Source organism: Malurus melanocephalus, unplaced genomic scaffold (assembly GCF_030028575.1).
Source record: "Malurus melanocephalus ecotype Western Australia unplaced genomic scaffold, MMel_1.1 scaffold_173, whole genome shotgun sequence".
Classification (NCBI taxonomy): domain Eukaryota; kingdom Metazoa; phylum Chordata; class Aves; order Passeriformes; family Maluridae; genus Malurus; species Malurus melanocephalus.
In genome coordinates, this window is record NW_026623405.1 from 1,219,656 (window position 1) to 1,242,128 (window position 22,473).

Sequence of the window (22,473 nt, forward strand, 5' to 3'; positions counted from 1 at the left end):
ATCTCAGAGATTCTTTCTGCTTGCTCTTTTAAAAGTATTTTTTAAAAGTTCATTTAGGCATTTCACACTCCATGTCTGCAGCAGCTTGACAAAGAACCTTTATTTTTCCCTTATTTAGATCCTGGACAGAGCTCCTCACCTCACATCTGTCACTGAGGTCTACATGTGGTTGCTAAGCCTCCCCTATCACATGGAAGGGTGGAGGCAGGGCAGCAGTTTTCTCTGGAAGAGAGACAGATGATCATGCCAAATCACAGAGAAGAACTGGCAGTGTCTTTCTTGGGAAGAGATTGAGACACCCTTCGGCAGGAGCCAACACCCATTTGGGGATGAAAAACGTTCATCCCACCATCGAACCCCRCAGTGTCTCCCCCAGCAGAAGCTTCTCTGGGAACACACCCACTGCTGTGTCTGGGGCCAGGGCAGTCCTGTGAGTGGCTCTGCAATTCCTCAATCAGCAGCACCGACCCTGCCTGTGATCATCCTCTTTTTTTATTGCCTTTTTGCCTGCACAAAATACTGCAAACAGCCAAGTGGCCAYGGTTAAACGTGAGAATGTGAGTGGGACAGGTTTCTCCTGAGTGCTGTCTTGTTTCCAGAGGCTTTATGGTGGTGTCTTGCCTTGTTTGTAKCAATCTGGTCATCATCTTCTGTTGTCTGGCAGTTTTGGGGCTCGGTGTCCCACTGGAATGTCACATCTCACATCTCCCAGGCTGGGGTGGGAGGGCTCGCAGGGAGCTTCCTGTCAGTGCAGCACTGCTGGTTCAGGCAAAGGGAGCTCTGCATACACAAACAATATCATTTTAGCTACATTCAATTACTTTTTTTTTATCACTTGTGTATTTTTAGACTGGATGCAGTTTGGATACTGGCTTTCATAAAACCCATTCTCTTGACAGTTTGGGTTTTGGTGATGGGACAGGGTGGAATAAATTTATTTATTCAGTTAACCCACAGTAAAAGCTGAATTCAGACACGTCTGCTATAGAGACCTGAAACACACATCCAAGATAAGGCAATTCCCAAATCATTTAAAATCTCATTGACAGGTGCAACCAAATAAAGAGTTTTCAAGCTTTGTTACAGAAGACACTAAAGACTTTTATAACCAAGCCATTCAAATACATTTTAAGAGCACAAAAGGATGAGAGAGCATTTCCAAATGCACACTGCAACATAGGCCTTAAGATTACCAGAAATTTCTGGGAACTGAGGAGATAGCAGTATCTCCAATTTGGATAATCAAACAGAAAACAAGTTCTGTGAGCACAGGGATGGGACCAGAAGGCAGAGGGAAGGGAAGGGTGGGCTTTGTTGTGCCCCAAGACTGCATCCTATTTCCTACACCAAAGGAACACATCGTGTTGGGTTTTCTGTAACAAGCAGGATATTGTTTAAGTCCMTTTTCAACAAAGTATTATCAAGTTTTTTTTTYTTTGTTGTTTTTTGTTTTGCTTTTAATTGGGAGCAGCAGCAAAGTTCAGAGCATTATATGCAGATGTTACAGGGACACGAAAGTACAAGATAAGGTGCTTCCTACSACAGGAAGGCTATTTTAATAGTTGGTTTTTAAGCTGATATTTTCAAAGGAAGGAAAGTCAAAGGCAACAATAATTAATGTCATCATTATGGTGCTGATTTTCAGAGAAACATAGTGGGATTAGGAATTCAGTCACTTCAGCTTTACAGAAGACTTCAGCAAGAGATCAGGCAGCAATTGAAAGACAATGGGCATCAAAATCTAGGTGTTTCTCTCTAAATTTTATRTAAGGAACCTATATTTTGTTCAAGTGTATGGATTGCAGATGGAAAAAAGTGTTAACAAAAGGGAAGGTAAATTTACAGGCCTCACAATCTTCCCTCATTAATGGCTCTCAGCAAAACATGCTGAGCTTTGTGACTTTTTATTTATCATTAAAACACATTTTTTGTTATTTGCTGAATGTTTAAAATTTCTTTTCCTGATAATTTGGGGAGGTAGCTGTTTATCATATGGAATGATAAACAAAAGCTGCAAAAGTCTTTTCAAATGGGTTCGTTTGCAGCCCTGTAGAGCTGTGCTTCATGAGTTTATTTGCATCGTCAGGAGAATCTAGACTAATTTAATTCATGGTAGGGAGCATATGTTAATGACTTCTCTGGGTGGAGGAAGGCAGTGCACACCTCCCTCCTAACTCAGTGGTCCTGATCTACAAGCAGGCCAATAGATCAAAACCACACCTCATGGTGAGGCCCCTGTGGGATGGAATTCACGTTCTCCTTAGATGCTTTTTTACATCACAAAAACCTCTGGAATGTTTGCTGCCTTGTCAGAGTGTCTGAAGGTTGAATTAGGTACGGGTTGGATGGATCCCTGAGCAGCCTGAGMTGGTGGGTGGCATGGGGGCATGGAACTGGATAATCCTGAAGGTCCCTTYTAACCCAAACCATTCTGTGATTYTGTGATCTCCCTGCCCAGCAGAACGAGTGGGAGAGGAAGGGAGGGAGCTCTGTTGTGAGCTGAAACAGCATTTCTGCTTTGCCAGCTTCCTCACTTGCAGGCTTGCTCTGACTTAACAACTCTGMGGCCTTCACAGGCTTGAAAAACTGTATAAAGGAACCAAAAGAAAAGGTATTTCAAGGAATGAAATTARGAATTGTAAGTATCTTTGAATAACTAGTGTTTTCAAACTGGGTTAAAGCAGACTTAGAGTAATCTGACATGATGTAATCCTAGTGAAGTTGCAGGAAAGCAGAAATTAAGTATTTATTTGGGGTATTACAGTGTCTAGTATAAGATATTGTTAAGTACTGTCAGTAACTCATTATATATTTATTTAAAAAAAAATAAGAACTTAAAAGAAAAAAAGAAATTTGAGATTAGAATGTGGTTGCTCTACATGCATTATACATGYTTCTCCTTCTGTTCCACTAATGGAYCCTGACTGCCAGAACAGCGAAACGAACCACTGAAATTAGCGGAACTAAGACCCAGATCTATTAAAAATTTTCATTTCCCTCCAGTGTAGAATTTCAGACAGATCCCTGATTTCTGCAAAGAGTCTCCAACGTATCACAGCCACGCTGTAAAATGACTTTTCTGTCAGAGGGAACAACCTTGGTGGTGGAAGCCATTGAAACTTCTGCTTCCTAAAGACCATGAAGCATTGAAACTTCTGCTTCCTAAAGGCTGTGAAGACAGGAAAAGGGTGAAGCACCTCCAGTGGCACATCATTAATGCTGGTGGCAAGCTGAGGAACTGCTGGGGAGACAAACAGCAGCAGCAGAAAGAGCCTGAGATGAACGAAGCTGGAGTTATCAGCATGGAAATGCCACCTTAATTACATCATGTTGTGRAAAGTGCTAAATCAAGGCAAAAACAGAGCTGAAACCAAGAGGGAGAAGCCTCCCATTTAGACTTTAAATACCTGATCTCACCAGGGTTATATTGCAAGTCACTGCTGGAAAATGGGGCCTCTTGCTGTCAGTCATGGGGATCTCCCACTGCTGGAAGAGTCGTTAATCCCAAAAAATTTCATAATTTGAGCTAAAATCAGGGGTGAAATTTTATTGCAGTTGGAAATTTATTTATGGGTCATCAAACAAATAGAATATGGAATTGAATTTATGGGCTACAGAAGTTACCCTTGTAAGGGGAAAAATGCCACTGAAAGTCACATTAAAATACACTGCAGAAGTGTCAACAATCTGGTTTTCAGTACAGAGCACTTATCAGGAAACCCTCCAGTATTAAGTTATGCTTCATTTTTAATGCTGCCCAAGCATGCTCTGCTTTTGCCAAAATAATGGAAGTCTGAGCCTTTGCTGGGACTTTCCATATGACTGTGGCTTTAACTTATACCCTTCAAGCTTTTACTTTTTTTTTTCTGTTTTGGTAATGGGAACCTTTAGTGCCTGGAAAATCTGAGACACTAAGAGAACCTAAAAAAAAATGTRTATGCAAGAGAGGGTTTGGGTTTCTTCTGAATCCTGGTCAGACTCTGGAAAACAGAACCAAACCTCAGAACCAAAAATTCCTTCATGAGTTTTCAACATTTCTGCTAATGCCGAGTTCCAGGGTCTGGCTTACATTGGGAAACCTTGACTCCTGGCTCCAAAGGGTTCAATTAGTCAAAATGGTTGGCAGATGGAAAAAATAATTAAGTTCCATCCAGTGTTTTGTACAATAAAAATAGACTCAAGACACAATGGCCTTACCTTGAACTTTGCAGGCCAGCGTCACATAAAGATAAAGGGGAGTCAGCTTTTGGGAGCTGGGTTATCTACCAGCACAMGTACAGCAAGGGCCAGAGGCACCAGAATGTGCAGGCTGAGCACGTGGTTATTACCTTAATGATTTTTTTTTTTTTTTTAGCCCAGATCGAAGATGCAAATTCTGGCAACGAGAAATAGCTTGACATGGATATTATGAGATTACCGAGACCTCGTGGTAGTAGTAATAACAATAATCATCTGTTATTTGAAGAGCTGCTGAAACGCATGGAAATTTTAAAATATTATTCTTAGAAATCCTTCCTCCTAAATGCTTTGTCTTTCCTGAAAAATGACAGAAAAGTAGATGGATAGCACTTTGCCCAAACAAATTTTCATTTTATGCTTAAATACAGCCTTAGATGCCCAGCTTCAAGAACTTGAGTTTGAAAATACAGTTATGGGCCAGAAATATAACCTGTGCCATAATTTGACAACAAAATTATTTTTACTTCAACTATCCTATAAGATAGGAACAAAGAATTAGATCTCACATTATACACCTGATAATTCTGAATAATGAATACATTCACAAAAAAAAGAGAAGCATATAGGGTAAATTTGCAATTTGGGAAGTGCGACTTACTATACAAATGATTTATTACARAATAGGCTGTAGTGAAAATTTTATGGCCGAAGCGATGTTTTGGATAATAAATTATATATTACAGACAATAAAAAGTGGACAGATTCCCCACCACTGTCAATGACAGCACCTGGCAGTACTGGGCACATGGGCTTTGGAGATTTATCTCTAAGCATGGAATGGAATTTCCAGATGGTGGGAATTACCGGGGCAGAACAGAGTTCTAGGTTGTCATTTTAATAAAGTTTTCCAGAGAGCRTAAGAGTTCCACGTATCCACACTCATGATCTGCGCTTTTACATCYGCTCTTGGCTGCCACTGGGTGCTCAGCATCTAAAAAGGGATGGCGAAATAAATCACACAGATCTCTATGCAAGTCTCATCAGGCTCTGAAAGGTGAGGTAAGTCTGCTTCCTATTGCTCACGTCCTTCCTTCTATTCCCCAAACTTCTACCAGGTACGAGCACCACCTCTTTCCCTCTCCTGCCCCGTTGCCACCTCTCAGTTTTCCATGAAAATAGGGTCTGAGCAGCACTGTGGATCCAGGGTGAGGGTAGGAGCATGAGGGGAGGGTCCTGATGGGATCTCATGGAGTGTTTTGGCAGCGCTGGTGTGGTTGAATCACGAGCCTGGTGTGGCAATGCCAGAGCTCTAATGAAGAGATGCCCGTGTGTTTGTGATCACTCTGATGGTCTGGGCTCCTTTGAGGGTGCAGCAGATGGCCCCCACCTTTATCTTTGTGGAGTGTTTTGTGTTTATTTGTGGTGGTAGTCCAGATAAACCACTGAATCTATCCCAAATCATATGGTGTTTAGAGGGATAAAGATGTTCAGCTAAGCCTGGCAATCATTAGGTGGCTGCTGTGGAGCCAAGCCGTTTGGATGGGGCTCATTTTCCCAGCTGGCAGAAGAAGGGGAATCTTTTTCTCCTTCAACTGCTGAGACTGTCAGCAGTAAACTTGCAGAGCCACCTCCCAGTTCTTGGGGATTCATGGGATGCTGGTGGGGGTGGATGCCCTGTTTGGTGAACTTTAAAACCATTTTTTGTCAATGTGTGTGAGGGGGTGCCTTTAAATCCGAATCCTGCTCTGTATTTTTTGTGGTTTGGTTCTGACTATTGAATCTGCCTAACAGTCTCTTTGGGATAACAGTGGTGGATCCTGGTATTTGAAGTAGGATATGGCAAAGGTGAAGGGTCTCAAGAGGCAGAATTTTTCCTTTGAGTCATAACACTGGTTCACTCCACCTGAACCTCCAAGTGAGCCTTCAAAGCCCTGATTTCTCTAATCTCTCAAGGGCYGAGGTTCCTGGGTTCAGCCTGTCCCAAAGCACATGCTTCTGACTTGACACAGCTCTCCTCGGAGGCCAGGAAAAATCAATGTATACTGTTGTGTTAAACCCAGTGAGGATTAGCAGAAGGGATGTGCTAATGAATTCCACGTGAATATGCTGCAGCAGGCCAGTCCTACAAAGCACAGAAACAATTTGGTGGAAAACCCGCCTGATTTGCCTTCCAGCTTGGGCTGATGGCTGAGCTTTCTGTTAGCAGGAACCAGGGCTGTTTCCTGGGATGCCGCTGGCATCACCAGGGTGGTGTGAGGTGTGGTTTTACCCTGCCTGGCGTGGGCACAGATCAGAGCAGGCAGCACATCTTGATGTCTGCTGCGACTCATGGGGCTTTGATGTAGGGCCAGGACCTGGCCCTGTGATGCAAGRTGCGCTGCAAAACCTGCTTTTCAGGGAGCACATCCGTAGCCACGGGATCTTCAGAAACAAAATCTTGTCCATCAGGAAGCCTGGAACAGTGATCAGTCCTTYAGGACTTCCTGAAGAAGCGTTCCTCATCCTAGATTTGACATCAGTATCCTCCACCTCYGGGGAAGCCCAGGCCTGTCTCATGCTGTTACACGAATTATCAAAGCAAAGGCTTTAGGTTTTGCTTCCAGCTCGAAAGCTCTTCAGTTCCAGCATCAGTGGAATTGAAATTGTTAAAATACCTTTCTGTACAATTGCTAAAATACCTTTTTGTACAATGTTCTATGATTTAATTTAGTTGCAATACCTCAGAAATACACTGCACTGAAAACATCTAAGCTTTCACAAGCAAAGCAGCTGTGCCAGCTGGCTAAGAGAAACTGGTGTGATAACTTTTCTACTTTTTCACCCACTCCCCTGTACCACAGTAGCCTCACTTTTACTTCTGTTCACCAGCCTGGCTCCACTCTTCTCCTTGGCAGTGCTGCCGTGCCCACGTGCCTGCACACACGCACAGGCTSGGGCAGATGCTCGTAACCTGAATTCACAGTTCATCTCTCTCCCCGGCTAATGACAAGAAAAAAAGGGAAAGGAAGAATAAAAACAAAAGTGTTGCACAGAGGAATGAGGCAAAAATAGAAATCCAAGGATGTGGTGGTTGCAAGGGATGCCCAGAAATTTCCTTCTGGAGTCTCTTTTAATCATCTCTTGTACTTCGCTTCGCTGCTCCTCTTTCAGCTGCTCAGGCCAGGTTTCTTGGTAGACTTTTGCTGCCAAATGCTATTATAACCAAACTGCTCTGATCTTTAGCCAGATCTTAGGAAAGAAGTGGGTGTGCTGAAGCACTGGTGAGCCCGTGAGGGAACTCTTTACCAAGGCTGGAATGGCAAACACGACTGTACAGATGAGYGGGGCTGCAGTGCTGCTGTGGGCTCTGGTTCAGCTGCTGCATGTGGGGCAGAACAGCCCTGAATGGGTGGAATGTTCAGCCCTTTCAGCTGAAAGAACCCAGATGCTGGCACACAGCACGGATGACGTGAGCCATTTGAAGGTGCTGGGTACCTGAGACAACCATCTGGGTTTGGCTGAGTGTCCCCAGGCTGTGCTGACGAAGGGCAGATCCRCAGCAGGAATAACCGAGGCTGCTCTGGAGCTCGTGCCCACGCTGTCCTGGACAGGAATCATTGAGGAGGAAGCTCCAGCTGGGATCTCAAGGCTGCATCTCCCCTCCTCGGGGCTCAGGGTGGGCTCCATTGTGTGCTTGACCATCTCTGGGCAAGGACCAAAGTGTGGCTGGAGAGTGAGGAGAGGCAGAGCTGGGAGCACAGAGCCTGCACAAGTTCATCATCTAAAGAAAGYCTGAAACACCATTTAAACATACTAATTCCTCCTCAAGACCTTGCTCCATATTAATTATTAAAAGGAAAGTCTGAGCAAAAGACCCCCCAAAAAAGGCTATACACGAATGAAATGAGGTTGTTGGTTCCCAAAGCTTCCACTAACTCTGAACCATACATCTGCAACAAAAGTGTCTCTATTTGCTTAGCAGATGCACTGGAGTCATGTAGAGTTCAAATTTACCATACCCATCAAGATGCAAATCCCAAATTTCGTTCAGCATTGTCCCGTTGGTAAGGATGTTACACGCAGGTCAGGATTCAATCTCCCCCCAAGCCCTTTAAATGTGTTTATTCATTTTGTTTATTTTCATTTCCCAGCTTCCACATGTCGCTCAGTCAGATTTTCTGTTAGCAAGACTGAGAGACGAATAACACATGTTACCCCACAACTGACCTTGAAGGGGAACTGARGAAAACCATCTTCCCTAGGGCTGAGACGTAATTCAGACACGAGTTTGCTCCATAGAGGTACTTTTCTGAAAAGAACTGCTTCTGCCTGTATCGACAGCGGAGCGTGGAGTRGACCAGGGGGATGTTGAGGATTTAGCCTTCTGTGCCACCCCTCCCTCGGCTCCCATAAGCAAAGCAAACAAATTCTTTGTGTCTGAGAAGAATCAGATAATTCAGCCGACTTGAGTCGTTTCCTTGCAGGCCTGGCTTTTCACCTGGGGGACCAGGTTTGCTGATCCTGCCCAGGTTAAAGTGACTGAAAATCAATGTGGTTTGACAGCTGTGGGAAAAAATTAAATAAATGGATGTACAAACTGTTGAGCAACAAAGACTCTTCAAGAGGATACGAAGTGAGGCACAAAGAGAAACTYTTGTCTCTGATCTTCCTTGCAGGCTCTTGATTCATGGCAGTCCTGCCCTGTCTGATAAGGCTGGTCTGACTCTTCTGTGGTGTTTTCCACTTCCTCACACACTCCACTCAGGAAGAAGTCACAGGAGGGCTGTTCACCTCGCTGTCCTTGGCTGGCTCAGCTGGGCATGTCAAACAGGAGATGGGTTTGTCTGTGCTGCCGGAATCTGGGGTTTCAGTTGGGATTGCTGGTGCCCACTGCCCCACTGCTCATCCCTGTTTGCCTTTGAAACACGAAATGTGGAAGCTGTCATGCAAGGAGCCCAGCTCCTGAGGGTGTCTGGGAGGGGAGGGTGTGCTGGGAGTGGCACTGTGGAATGAAGGTGCTGTGAGAGTCCATGCAGGACTGGGCAGCAATGACCCACTCGTGTTTATCATTTGGCTGAGGGTTCCAGAGCGAGGAGAAGCCAGTCCGGGCTTATCTCGGAGTCTGTGGTCTTGTCACAGCTCCCAAGGCCAGCTGGATGCTCAGAAGCTGCTGAATTTTGACACCTCCTTGCTGGAGGCTCCTTCTCTGCCTGTCACCCCCCTACCCCTTCCCTTTCCACTTTCTCGGTGCTGTAGACACAACTCAGGACAGAGGGGGAAAGGAACAGCTCCACAAACTTATGACTTCACCCTCAACAAAACTGTTTCATGCATCTGAAAAGGAGATGAATTTGTACTTCTGTGTCCCAAGGTGGCTCTGGGATTTTTCTGAGGTGGTTGCTGGCATCAGCTGTCCTGGTCCTGCCACCAGCCCTGACCTCAGAGTTCAYATAACTTCCCCCCTTTTTCCCCCAGTATCACTTTTCTCATTGGGGAACGTCATCACTCTGTTCCCTACAGCAATTCAGAATTGAATTACGTCTTGGAAGCGTTTAGACAATGTTCTCAGGCACAATGGTGTGATTCTTGGGGCTGTCCTGTGCAGGGCCAGGACTTGGACTCAATGATCTTTGCGGGTCCATTCCAGCTCAGAATATTTTATGATTCTACGATTTTCCCAGAGGGCTGAGCAGTTTGGGAAGGAGAAGTTTGAGCAGGTATCAGAGGCTGCCTCATTAGCTTGGTGTCACCCTCCAGTGAAATCTCAGATCCACACGGAATTGCAGGGAGGAGATAAATGTTACATTCAGCATGACTTGCCAGTTCTGACACACAGGAACGCTGAACACGTACCCTGACAAAATCCTAAAGTCACGCCAATTCTGATCCAAGAACCTGCCTCCTCACTTAGCTCTTAGTAACAACTTCATATCATTTTCCCCATGTAATTAAAATGTCTTTCCTGAGCCAAAAAAATGAAATTTTCTTTACAGTAGGCAATTCTTATGTAAAACTACGTTTCTCTTTAGTTTCTGTCAGTTTAATGTAATTTTTTAGTTGTGTTTGGAGACACCCATTTTGAGAGCTATGTCATTTCCTATCCTGGTACTGTGGTTGTAGGGAAGGAGGAAAGTAAACCGTGCACTTAGATTTCAGCTGCACCCAGTATCAGCTCAAGTGTGGGATTCAGAAAATGTTTCYACAGGTTTCTGGGTACTACCTATGGCTGGCGATGGATGTGGGTAAAATGTCAGTAGGGAAGCATTCAGGAAAGTTTGTAACTGCCCAGGGCAGCCCAGGAATTCCTCCTGTTATGACTTCTGTGTTAAAGAGAGGTGAATGGGGTCACATACACACTTTATTAATAAATTTGTACTGTGGGTTTGATTTTGACTGCTTGATTTTGACACAGAGACCTGGAGCTCCCYGTGACCATTCACCTTCTGCCTATTTGGGGTTTAGACATCCTCCCCTCCTTCCTTTCCTCCTTCACATCCTCCCCAAAGAGCTGCATTTCAGTTTAGTGCCACTTCTGGAAATGTGGGTTCCCGTGATCTCTCAGACGTGCCATTGGGTTCACTGGCATTGCAGGTCAGGATTTCTGTCACCACCCTAAAAATGGCCTTATTGGCAAAGGAACAAAGCTCAGAAAATAACATTCTAAACCTGTCAAGTCTGATTTACAGAAAGCTTCCATGATCTAGAAAAGAAACAAGCAATGATTGCGTTCTACTCCACCCTAATTTTAATTATAAAAAATGCTAGTATAGTTTTCCAGTTGACATCCCTGTAAAGGAAATAAGTAGAGTTGGAATAAATCTTCCAAATAAACATATTCCTCAGACATAAACATGATAAATCTTTTCTTTTGAGAAAGATATAAAGAATGGTTAACTTAAAATATGCATATAATAACATATTACCCACAGCTTCTCATGTTTAAAAAGATTCCATATGCTGGGAAAACCCATAAAATAAAACCCAAGAAATGCTGCATCCTCTTTCTATTAATTTGAAACAGTCATTTAATRGGAAAAAGGAAAAGAGAGGAAAAAAATAAAGAAAACTGGTAGAACAGAATTATTTTATTTTTTCTTAGAAAATCCCAAACAATTCAGTAACTCCAGCATTACAATCACTTCATCCTGTTTTTAGTGGTGTATTAATATGTAAACTCAATACTTCTGTTGAAAAATAGCTTTGGGTAAGGAAAAAATGGTAGCAAATTCCAGGGTGGCCTTACTAGCATTTTTGATTGAAAAAACTTGGAAAAATGTTGTTGTTTTAGGATGATGAGAAGTGCTGCCATCTCTTGTGGTTTACCCAGGATTGTCCCAAGTTTGACTGTTGTCTCTGSTTTGGTTTAAAACCTAAAAAGGAGCCAGTTACTGTGGCTCCCTCTCTTCCTCGTTCTTGCCCCATATTTAATGAGTATTTGATTTTAAGATACTCCCATTGAAGAAGCTTTCTATTAAAGTAGCATGGATGAAACAGTCTATTTTTTCCTATTTTTTTATTATTAAAAGGGACTGATATCTCCAGAAATGTCTATTCCACATGGCTGTGGGCTGCAGAGCTGGRGTGGTGGGAGCTGGTGAATGGACTGGGGCTCAGAGGACTTGGGCTCTGGGCTGATTATGCTTTTGCCTTGCTTTATGAAATGGAGAAAACAATTCGTATTTCACTTGATTTCATTTGTGATTCCCCCTATTTCATCAAATATTTTCACATGGAAAGCACTTGATTTACAGATGCTGGGACCCCCAAAACTGCTCCTCCAAGGAACAGAGCAGAGCCCAAGACTTTTGGGACCTTTCAAGACACCACCATGGAGATGGTGACTGTCCTGTTTCAGATCACWGCCCAATGGTCAGAGCCCTTCCTCACAGACCTGTTTTCAACTGTCTGCTGTTGATTTGGGTTATTTCCAGTTCTCATACATCACTGTCCCGTGAAACTTTTGATCCTGACCCTTTGYAGATGCCCCATCCCTGGAAGTGTTCAAAGCCAGGTTAGACAGCGCCCTGAGCAACTCGGTCTAGTGACAGTCCCTGCCATGGGAGGGGTGGAATGAGATGAGATTTAGGTCCCTTCCAACCCAAACAGAGCTATGATTCTATGCTCTCTGGGCTTTTGGCTTTGCAAGGGGTCAAGGCTCCCAYCCAGCTTCAAATTCAAAACTCACACCTTGTGCTGAGCAGCTGCAATGGGACAGGGGCTCTACCCAGTGCTTTCCCAAGGTGGGCACCCCAATTCCCTGTGCCCATGAAGGGGGCTCCCCTGTGGCTGTGGTGAGGGGTTAAAGCAGCTGAGCCAGGCTCCAGTGTGTGGAATAGCCCCAGCTATTCCCCCAGTCAGTGAGGAAAGGGCTGTGTCTCCTGCACTGGGATTAGCACTGCGGGGAACTGGGCTTTTATGGTAGGGAAGGAGGTGGAAGAAAAACTCTGTTTGAGTGATTTCTTGCTGAGCAGTGCCTGGGGAGGGTCTGGGCTGTGCAAAGCTGTCCTGAGGGGAGCTCTCTTGGCAGAGGGGTTATGAGAAGCCTGACCCACTGACTTCTTCACTTAACATCCAGGCTGGGAGATGCTTGCTTAGCCCAAAAGCTTGGGTGAGGCAGTCAGCTGGAGTTCAAGATCCAGGGACTTAATGTCCCATGACTGAGTGCAGCTTGTTTGACCTGTGGTGCRGTTCCTGAGAATAGGGAGCAGGAGTGTTTTATGGTATGTGCTGAGCCTGCTCTCCCTGACTCAAACACCTCCTGGAAAATGAATAATTGAACATACATGTGACTATGTATAGCCCCTTCTTCAAACAGAACCTGAAATGGGGTGGAATATCTTCCAACTTCATAGAGTTTTTCTGCTGCTAACTGCATAGGACTGGCCATAAAATCTGCAGGGACATGACTCTATAGCAGGGAGCAGGCTTTTCAGCCCACGCTTTTCAGTCTAAGCAGTGGACTTCAATTCTGAATTCTTTTAAGCTMAGCAATGTGGTGAATTTTTGCCTTCAAACTGAGCTGGAGTAGAAGGAAAAAAAAATCTGATTAAAAAAAAAATATTATTTGCCAAGCCACACTGCTCCCTGCTAGAATCAAACGATGTTACTACTGGCACAGTGGGTTTAAACTCACTACTGGGTTTTGCATGTTTTAATAAGGGAAGAACTGATTGAAAATGAGATTGTCTGTTAGCTGCAGTAGATCAGCAGTTTCTTCTTTGTAGTGATGCAACTGATTGTTTTCCGAATAACACAGTGAGAACAGACCCAGAGTGCAAACCCTCTAAACTSTCTGAAGAAAAAGCTTTTTTGTCCCAATTGCTTCCAAGCCAGTAGCTGCTTCTAATATTCCTGTATCCAGTGCGAGCCCAGTGCTGTTCAAAACACACATCCACTATTTGTCAAGAGCTGTAATTGTTAGGAGAAAGGGATGTTGAGGAAGGCAGAGTGGGAACAACACAGGAGGGCTTGTGGAACTCCCCAGGCTGCATTTTGGGGCAGCTTGGTTTGATTCCTGGCTCTGCTACATCCTTCTCCTGCGACCTTAAAAAAGCCTTTCAATCTGCTCTCTCAGTTCCACACAGGTGTAAAAAGAGGTAAAAGGAGGCACCATTTATATGCAGAATATGCCAAATAAATCCCTGCACTATATATTAAATACCTGCCTGTATAGGGTGGTAAAGAAAAAAAAAAAAACAATTCTGCAAAGGTTTGTGGGGTGCCCAGGACATGGGGTCCTGATTTCACCRAGCAGCACTGGCAGTGCAAGCCCCAGATTAATTCTGTCCTTCTGATTCTTGACAATGTTCATTATCTGAATGCAAAGTTTAGGCAGATGCTTATTTTTAGCCTGTACATCAGTGGGCGAGGGAATGCAAGGGGAGGATCTCCCACACCAAGCTTTTTTTTTATTCAATATAAATACATGTCACATAATATTATGGACAAATAAAGGGTTCTTACCACTCACAAGGTGCTATGGCAATCCTTCATGGARTCCTTTTAATGAATAAACCAGGGATGCTTCATAAGTCGTTTATTAAGGGTTAATGATGTATCTTCTCTCTTTGGCATCATTCCCAGCCTAAATCAAGCCTGCTTCATCTCATATGGATATGAAAGACAAACTGTACAGATTGAAAACATCTGTATACTGAGTGAATGAACCACATGGCAGCAGTGTCATGCAGAGATTTACTTAAAACTGTCCCCTTTTGTTTGACTTTAGAGGAACAGCACAAATAAATACAGTAGGTTCTGTTTAAACAAAGAGGACTCTGATCAATAGAGGTTTGTATAGCTTACGACCTTCAACTATAAACAAAAAATTGGGGTAAACCCCACAAGTCTCAGGTCAATTGCGATCGTATTTACTTTATTACGCCACTAATGTTCTAATCTCTCTTGCATATAAAGTGCTTTATACAAGCCATCTTGCTTTGCTTCTCCATTTTCTCCAGWGATAAAAGGGAAGGTTTGATTTGGAGCAACCTGTGAGTGTGGGTATGAGTGTGCTGTGAATTCAGAATATTGTGAATTTACAGCAGGGAGYGCAGACAAACCAGTTCAGGCAAATTTCATGTTCCAGTAAATTTTGGTTGAGGTTTCTGACCGTTTCTGGTGCTTTCTGAAAGGGTTCAGGCATCCACAAAGAAAAGTAAAATGGGTTTGTGGCTCACCATAGCCAGAGCTGGCACAAGAGACACGGCAGAGGCAGTGCCACATAGAAAGCAGTTGATCTGTTCTGGCTGTGAGCAGGGGTTATCCCTTGGAAGCACTTAAAAACATTTGCAAGTATCTGATAGCAGCTGACCCAGGCTGAGAGTCTTTATTATTATTATTTTTGTTACTGTCTCCCAGCAAGATTAAGTCATTCCAAATACTGAGGGGATGACACTCCGGCATGRGTTCTGCCCTCATATCTCCAAATAGCTAACTTGAATTGTAATTACTTTTTTTTTCTGGCACATTTTCTCATTTTCTAGAGGAGAGAGACTATTATCTTAATCTGTTTCTGTCCATTTTTATCTTCCCTGGATAACTTTTAATCCTTTTGGTCAATTTTAACCGAAGACAAAAGAGGGTAAAAATGTGCCTATATGGGTTTATGAATACAGTCAGGAAAGTAGAGGAGAAATATTCCAATAATACTTTTCCCAACGGTTGAATCCACAGCAGGAACCTTCAAGAGGCATCAGAGGAGCTAGTCAAGACCCACAAAGCCAGGAGAACCCAGATTTATTAGCCTTGCTGCTCAGTTATTCAGATGTTTTTCTTTGCTGAGGACATTCCTGTTCCCATTGACTCCGAAGTTTTCAGCTTCGGCRTTATCTGCTCTAATCTAGGAAATACTTCACTGCTGCTTCAAGTGCATGTTCTTATGGAATTCAAATACTTTGAGGGAGGGGTGAGTAATGGGGATGTAAGTCCCACTGGGCATGTGTCTTTCCTCTGAGCTTTGAAAGATCTGGAGACAGATTGCTGGATGTTGCCTGGTTTTGAGTTTATGTTGGTGTTCTGAATTTATGTTGGGGTTCTGAATTTATGTTGGGGTTCTTTTTGGCTAAAACACAAAGAGCAGCCAGGCACTGCTTGCCTACCTGTGTTCTCATTCCACTGGGTGATTTTTGATCCATGGAGCCGCCTCTCAGGCAGAAAACCTCACGTTTTGACGCATCASTTTTGCAATGGAACGGTTTCGCGCTCGTCTTGCTCCACCATTTCCTCACAGCGCTCATTCCGGCCCAGGAACGAGCGCTGCCAGTCCCAGTCTCAGCAGCAAYGTCTCCCCCATCATTAAATAATTGAGTTAGTCCTGCCCCAGACRCTACCTCATAGCTGGTGGGTCTGTGGCAGCAGGTTTGACTGAGCCCTTCAGGGATGGCTCCTGGACGCTCTTTCCTGGCAGGTCCCAGCTTGGTTTGTTGGGTCAGAGAGGAGACAGACAGAGCTGGCCACGCCAGGCTCTTGCCAAGCCACACTGGCCAAGATTGGCCGTGTTCTGGCTGTGTTAGAAATGCTGGAGAAGGGTCCTGTGTTGAAGAAAGGAAGGAAATTTAGGTATCGGACTCCTCAGGAGTTTTGCTGCCCTCTAGGCAAAGATTAAAGCTTGAAATGTGGAAACTACAGAAAATGCTGTCCTGAGCACACCAARGCAAAGCAAAGTGTTGGGAAGGTTGAAAGGGTTTTTGTAGGACTTCATTAAGGTGTGAGTATAAAACCTGCAAAAAGATCTCTGGGCTCAGATAAGGAAGATCCAGTGGTGTGCAACAAAGAATTATCAGTAAAAGCATCATAATTACAAAGTTCTTTTATATTAAAATGATGTCATGTAATAGGTTGAAGAACAAGAAATAAATAAGCTGTGCAGATCTCCTTTATCTAAATAATTGTTTTCTTATGCATTAGGCTGAAAACTTGTATTATTCCAGTCCTTTAATGGTAAAAATGTATTCAATAAAGGCTATGGAACTATTTTAACATTTCAGTAGAATGCCTCATCTAGAGAATCCCAGAGTGCATCACTGAAATGCAAATTTGAGGGAACCAAGGAAATAGAGAACAGGATACAGAACAAGGACTTAATGGGGAGTGTGTCACCACAGGGCTCTATGGCGAATATATAACCTCGTTTTAGAGTGTAAGAACTATTGTATGGAGATTTAGATATTTTTAAACTAAAATATATAATTGTATGACTTCAAGTTTTGGGTATTCTCTTACAGAACTGTTCCTTGAGGATAAATCTTCACTTCTCTCATGTGAAGAACTATGCCGAGATCTGCCTTTGGAAAATTACTTTCTAGGATCAAGAATCACAAAGGACCTTTGCTTTCAGACTTTTCTCTAAGAGGTCCAGGGCATAATGAGCAAAATGGAATGAAGGRTATTAACCTCTGGAAGATAAAAGATAATCAGGACTGAACCAGTGCTCCCCGTGGTTAGACCACAAGCTCTTATAAAAGCTTYATGATTGTTCTGTTTGTGTACCTCAACAGTTCCTAGGGAGGCATTTCCATATGTCATATGTTACTGGGTAAAATATATATATAATAGTTGATCCTGAAGTGTTAAAGTCTCATCTCTTAAACCAAAACAGATACAGTGACCTTAGGAACAATTGGCCCTTGACTGCTACCCACACGTTGCAGAAAATATTAAGGAGGTGGAAAACGAGCTCGAGTTCCTTGTGAATCAACACATTATTGTGCTGTGAATGTTTGCATCTCTTTCCTCTTCGTGGGCGAAAGATCAAATGATTTTYTCAGTTTATCAGGACAGAAGGCACGCTTTGGAGGTAATTTGGAGAATACCACCAGGCAATAACCTTTTCAACAGGATTTCAGTGGTTTTTGCACTGGTCTGGGGCACTGAGGCAGCTGCAGGAGAGCTGTGACCTGTGTGACCTTCCCCTGTTTGCTCAGCGGGGGCAGGTCTCCCTGCTGCTGTTGGATCTTTTTATCTGCTTGTGCCACTGGTGACCATGACCCCCTTCTTTCTCATCTGGGCTCGACACTGACCTGCTCCCCTCCGAGGTCTCGTTTGCCTCAATGTTTTTCCTGATCTGCGAGGGCTGGGATTCCCTTTCATTCAGCAGAGCTCACCTCAGGCCACAGCCGGTGAGCAGCTGGCCTTTCCCTCCTCCTGTTCTCCATCCACGTCATTGTAGTATTTGAAAGTCTTTCAGAGCTTTCTATTTGTGCAGAATCTTGGGATGTACTTATCATTCCCTGCATTTTTCTGAAATAGCACCCTGAAAGGTGCTCTTTGTAGGTATCTGCTATATCATGAATGGGTTCATGTGTACTGACATTTAATTTGTCCTGTGGCTTAGTCACTTTGTTTCAGTGGGCAGTGTGGATGTGTGACTGTGGTTTGGTGAGCCAGAAATGCACTGTGAGAGCAGGAACAGCTTGGGAATGTGGCTGATTTTCACTGTAGAGCAGGTGGATGTGTTTAATGAATGCACATTAGTTAAAGGATTTACAGAGCAGGAATGAGATTAACCTGCACTTTTGGWGTGTCTGGGATGCTGTAGGTGGCTCCTTGGGGGACAATATGGGACACACCTCTGAGATGCTGGAATGAAATTATATTTAACCTCTCAGCCTAAGTTTTCCTAAGAACTGGGGTTTGGAGTTAATTCCCAACAGAAGTGTTGGATTAAACAGRGAAAAAGCAGAGAGAGCTGCTGGAAATGCAGAAGAGTAAATGGTGACCCAGTCTTCTCACAATTCMATAGTCTGCAGTCAAAAAATGTCTCTTCAAGCAAAAAAGCCCATGTTTTAGTAGATGTGCTACCAGCACAAAGTTTCATGAGCCCAAACTCACTGCCACAGCYTTTAACCAGGAGCATCTCTGTGCAAAAACAAAAGCAGCTTCCTTGGGGCACAAGGACTGGGATTGCACCCTCAGAGGCTGAATTGTCTCCATCTGCAGGGGCTGAATTGTCTCCAGACACACAGGGACAGCTCTATGGCTTCTTGAGATACCTTCAGGCTTTTCCTCAAGCCCTTGCTGTGCTGGGTTATTTCCATCATTTGGGATATTTCCATCAGCACCAGATTTAAGGTGTGTGAGAACTTCCTCCCTTATGTTTACACCAGACATTGCTAATGATCCCAGAGTAACAACTTTGAATGCTGGGAAGGCTGAGTTTAAGGAAATAATAAAATTTTTAAAAAGAGACAGAAAATTTGGTATCTCTCAGGAATGGTGGAAGCCTTGCTGCTGGCAGGTAAAGGCAATGGCACTCAATGTTTGCTTTTTTGGCTCCTCTGGTTGGTTTAAAATTTCAGCAAGGGGTTATTGCARTGATGAGACAGCTCAGTCCAAATTGCTTTTACCCTGACAAAGAACCGTTTATCTCTTTGGAAGAGGAGGACTCATCAGAGCTGGAAAGATTTCATRTACCTGGTCTCAGGATCTCTTTCCCCCTCAGCTGCTGGAACATGAAACCTTCCAGCTGCCTCTCACCACACTTTGCTCAGAGAAGAGAAAATATTACGAATGAACGTTTCTAAATCCCCCATTCAGGCGTACTGAGGGCCAGAGCCTGAAGTAAGACTCCTGATAAATACAGGGGATCCAAATCTGGCCCTCTGAGAGCTATCATCCATTACACTGGAGCAAAGGAGCGGCCTGATGCTAAGATCTGACTGCTCATTGCAAAGCTTATTTTGTTACATCAGCAGGCCACAAGGTTCAATAAACTATGTGGCCTTTATCCGTTCCATATGTACTGGCTGCCTCCTGTAGTTCCTATGTGTTTACCCTGTATGTGAGCTTTAAGGGGATCTGATGCCTTTAGACAGTAGAAATGCAGATAATTCTCCAGTTTGTAAAACCCCATTTAAATCTGATTCTGCCTCAAAAAAATAACGMCAGTAATTGCAATTTTTGTTTTCGAGATACAGGCTTTCCAGAGGGGCTTGTGACTCAGAGGATTTTATAGGCATTGAAATTTGATGGATTAATTGTTAATAAAAGTTAGATTGGGCAAGTGAATACAAACATTGTACTGAGTTTAGTGTTTACATTGGCTCCCAAACCTTTTTAAAGGGCAGTTTTGAACTGAGATGCCTGTCAGAATTTTTGAGTTTTGTACCTAGAAAGTTATTTAACTGGAGAACAATCCCTGCTGACAACACCAGAATTTTCCTCAGCAGGTTTTGTTTTTTTTTTTTTTAATTTTTTTTTTTCTCCTTTTTGCATCACGTTATCACTATCTCCTATCAGGATCTCACTGTACAATAGTGACCTCTGATGTAAAGGAATCAGGAGTGCCACTTGCAAGCCCTACCATGCAGCCTTACTGAGCAATTATCAGCCTTTTCAGCAAGGGCTTAGAAGGGAAGGGACGTGTGTGCACGCCCACACGTACACACACAGGAAAGCTGGTGATAAAATGAAATTGAGGACCACAACACTGAAGAATCTGGAGCTGTTAATTTTTATAGCYGATACAGATACTAATATTTTATGAGGTTTGGAACTATCGGTATAAAAAAAAGTAATATCTGGCCTTACCCTTTTTGTTTTAATACAAAGATAAAACTATCACTCGAATGGAGCAGCATTATGGTTAATAGACCTCCACTTTATGGACAGACCTATCTTCCTGTTTCCTTTTGTCAATATTTATAAAAGCAAGAGGATATTTGTGCCTAATCCTATCCAAAATCCATGGCTTGGTTTCCTTAAAGAAGCATCTCCTCCACTCACTTATATCTCGAGGCATATTTCAGCTAAATAGCAGAGCTGGACTGATCCTAGCCAGCTTTTATGAGTTGTGAAATGGCTCCCTTTGCATCAATGCAAACTCTGAAGTGACACCGGGAAATTGGATAAGAGACTTTCCCCTGCAGGATTTATGTGACTGCAGACATCTGAACTCCTCAAAAGTGCTGTGTCCTTGCTCTAGGGGTGCACCAGGGTGTGTTTTTTGAGTGCTCTCCATCATATTTCACAGACATCATTTTTGGGCACCTTTGCAGAGGCTACAAAATAGTCCTTGGGATCAGGGGAGTGCGACAGGATGGAGGAGRAACAGGGGAGAGCCCTGGTCCCAGGTTGTGTGAGAAATCTATGCCCTTGACCCTTTGGAATGAATAATAATTGCACCTTARGAGTAATAGCACAAATATTTATTTCCATCTTAGTCAACAGGTGATGCTAAATACRTAATACTTTGAGGAAATGGGATATTATATTAGATAAAGCTTTAAAAAATGTATTGATATACAAGGAGAGTCTTSTTGCTGTGCACATTATGTGTAAAACGAAGCCAATTTCAGAGGCAGGAGGCAGAACTGGTGTTCAGGTGATCCACCTTTTGCTGTCACACAAGCTCAGACTTCCTCTGTGACTGTATTTACCCCTTGAGGCTGCTTGACAGCCTTTATAAATATGGAAAAAAACTTTTATCGTGCTCCATAGGAAAGTTATACTTCAAGGCACAACAATTTGATAAGTTTTCAAGTATTCATGTGGTGGAGATCATGCAARCGCATGGTTCAGATTCCTGGAAAATGCTACTAGTTCTGAGTTGGCTGCAGAAAATCAGTCATTACCTAAAACTTGCCATAAGCAGGAGGACACAACACAATCTGAGCTCTAAACTGTCCTCAGGAGAGGTTATTCTTTATGTTTTCTTATGAGATTTTATCAAAAGATAAAAGGCTGAGAAAAAAAATAATTATGAAACATTCAATTCCTTTTAAAWGTTTAAATGGATTAATCCCTGTTTCCCAGCTTCTGAAAAAGGAAAGCCAGAGTTTTCCAGAGYSTTTGCAAGCCCAGCGCAAACATTTTGGAAAAACACATATGTTTAGGAAGTACTTGGATGATCTGTAAAGTTGAGTGACTTCTTCAATATATTGAAAGAAAGATGTGTATGCTTTGTAATCTGAGTCCTGGCTGGGCATCAAGCTTCCCATAAGGCATTCTGTGCKAGCAGCAGCCAAGAGACCTGATCCTAATAACGCTCCGAGAATCCAAGGTGTTCGTTAATATTCAGCTCTAATGAATGCAGCATGTGTTTTGGAATAAACGACATGCTTGAATGAGGACCTCTCATTCAGGAAGGTGAGGTGCACAGTGGARTGATTAGACTTGGCAAAAGGCAGAGGTTTTGTGGGAGTGACAGCAGCCGGGTGATTGTCAATGCTCAGCACGCGGCTCCCGCTGCGTCACTCGCAGATGGAAGAGCTGCTTGGATGTCCCAAACCACGCTCTGCTGGGACATCCCAAGGGAGTGCCCCGACTGGGAAGTTCCTGCAGGATGGCATAAATCTGATTTGTGTTAGAGCACGGTTGTTTCAGGGTTGATACACATCTGGCCCTTTTCACTCTGATTTGTTAAAATTCTACTTGATTCCAGTAAACTGAAAATGGCTCGGCTTTTCAGAGACCATTTGTTAGAGCTTCAGAGGAAAATGAGTTCAGCTACACCAGGTCAGCCCAGTAACCCACAGCAGCAATGTAAAACTTTGAATTTCTTACAGTAGGCAAGGGGAGAGGATTAGAACCTAAACATTCGCCCTTGGGAGACCTAAAGTTCCACCAACCTCAAAAGAAGTCTTCAATCTTCAAAGCAAGCAGGATSTGTTCCCCAGTAATCACCTCGGTCCAGCTGCGTATTTCGAGTGGTGAACATGCAAGGGAGGAGTTTCCATCCTGATATGTGCAGGTTTTGGGCCAAAACGTCTTCAGTTGCTTAATGGGATAGTTGGGTGGAGGCCCTCATTTCCATTCTGTTGAAGAGAGGAGATGATCTTCACACAGGGAAGTGAGATGTTCTAACACCCTTATCTT

The 22,473-nt window shown here is 43.4% G+C and overlaps 1 long non-coding RNA gene across 1 annotated transcript in view; it reads left to right on the forward strand.

The window, feature by feature from the left end:
• Positions 1 to 1,947: 1,947 nt before the first annotated feature.
• The window catches only part of LOC130577292 (uncharacterized), a 22,379-nt gene continuing 1,853 nt past the window's right edge, over positions 1,948 to 22,473 (forward strand). Inside the window, exons 1-2 of the long non-coding RNA XR_008965752.1 lie at positions 1,948 to 2,638; positions 4,355 to 5,238. This is a non-coding gene — a long non-coding RNA (uncharacterized LOC130577292). The remainder of the gene's footprint in view (positions 2,639 to 4,354; positions 5,239 to 22,473) is intronic.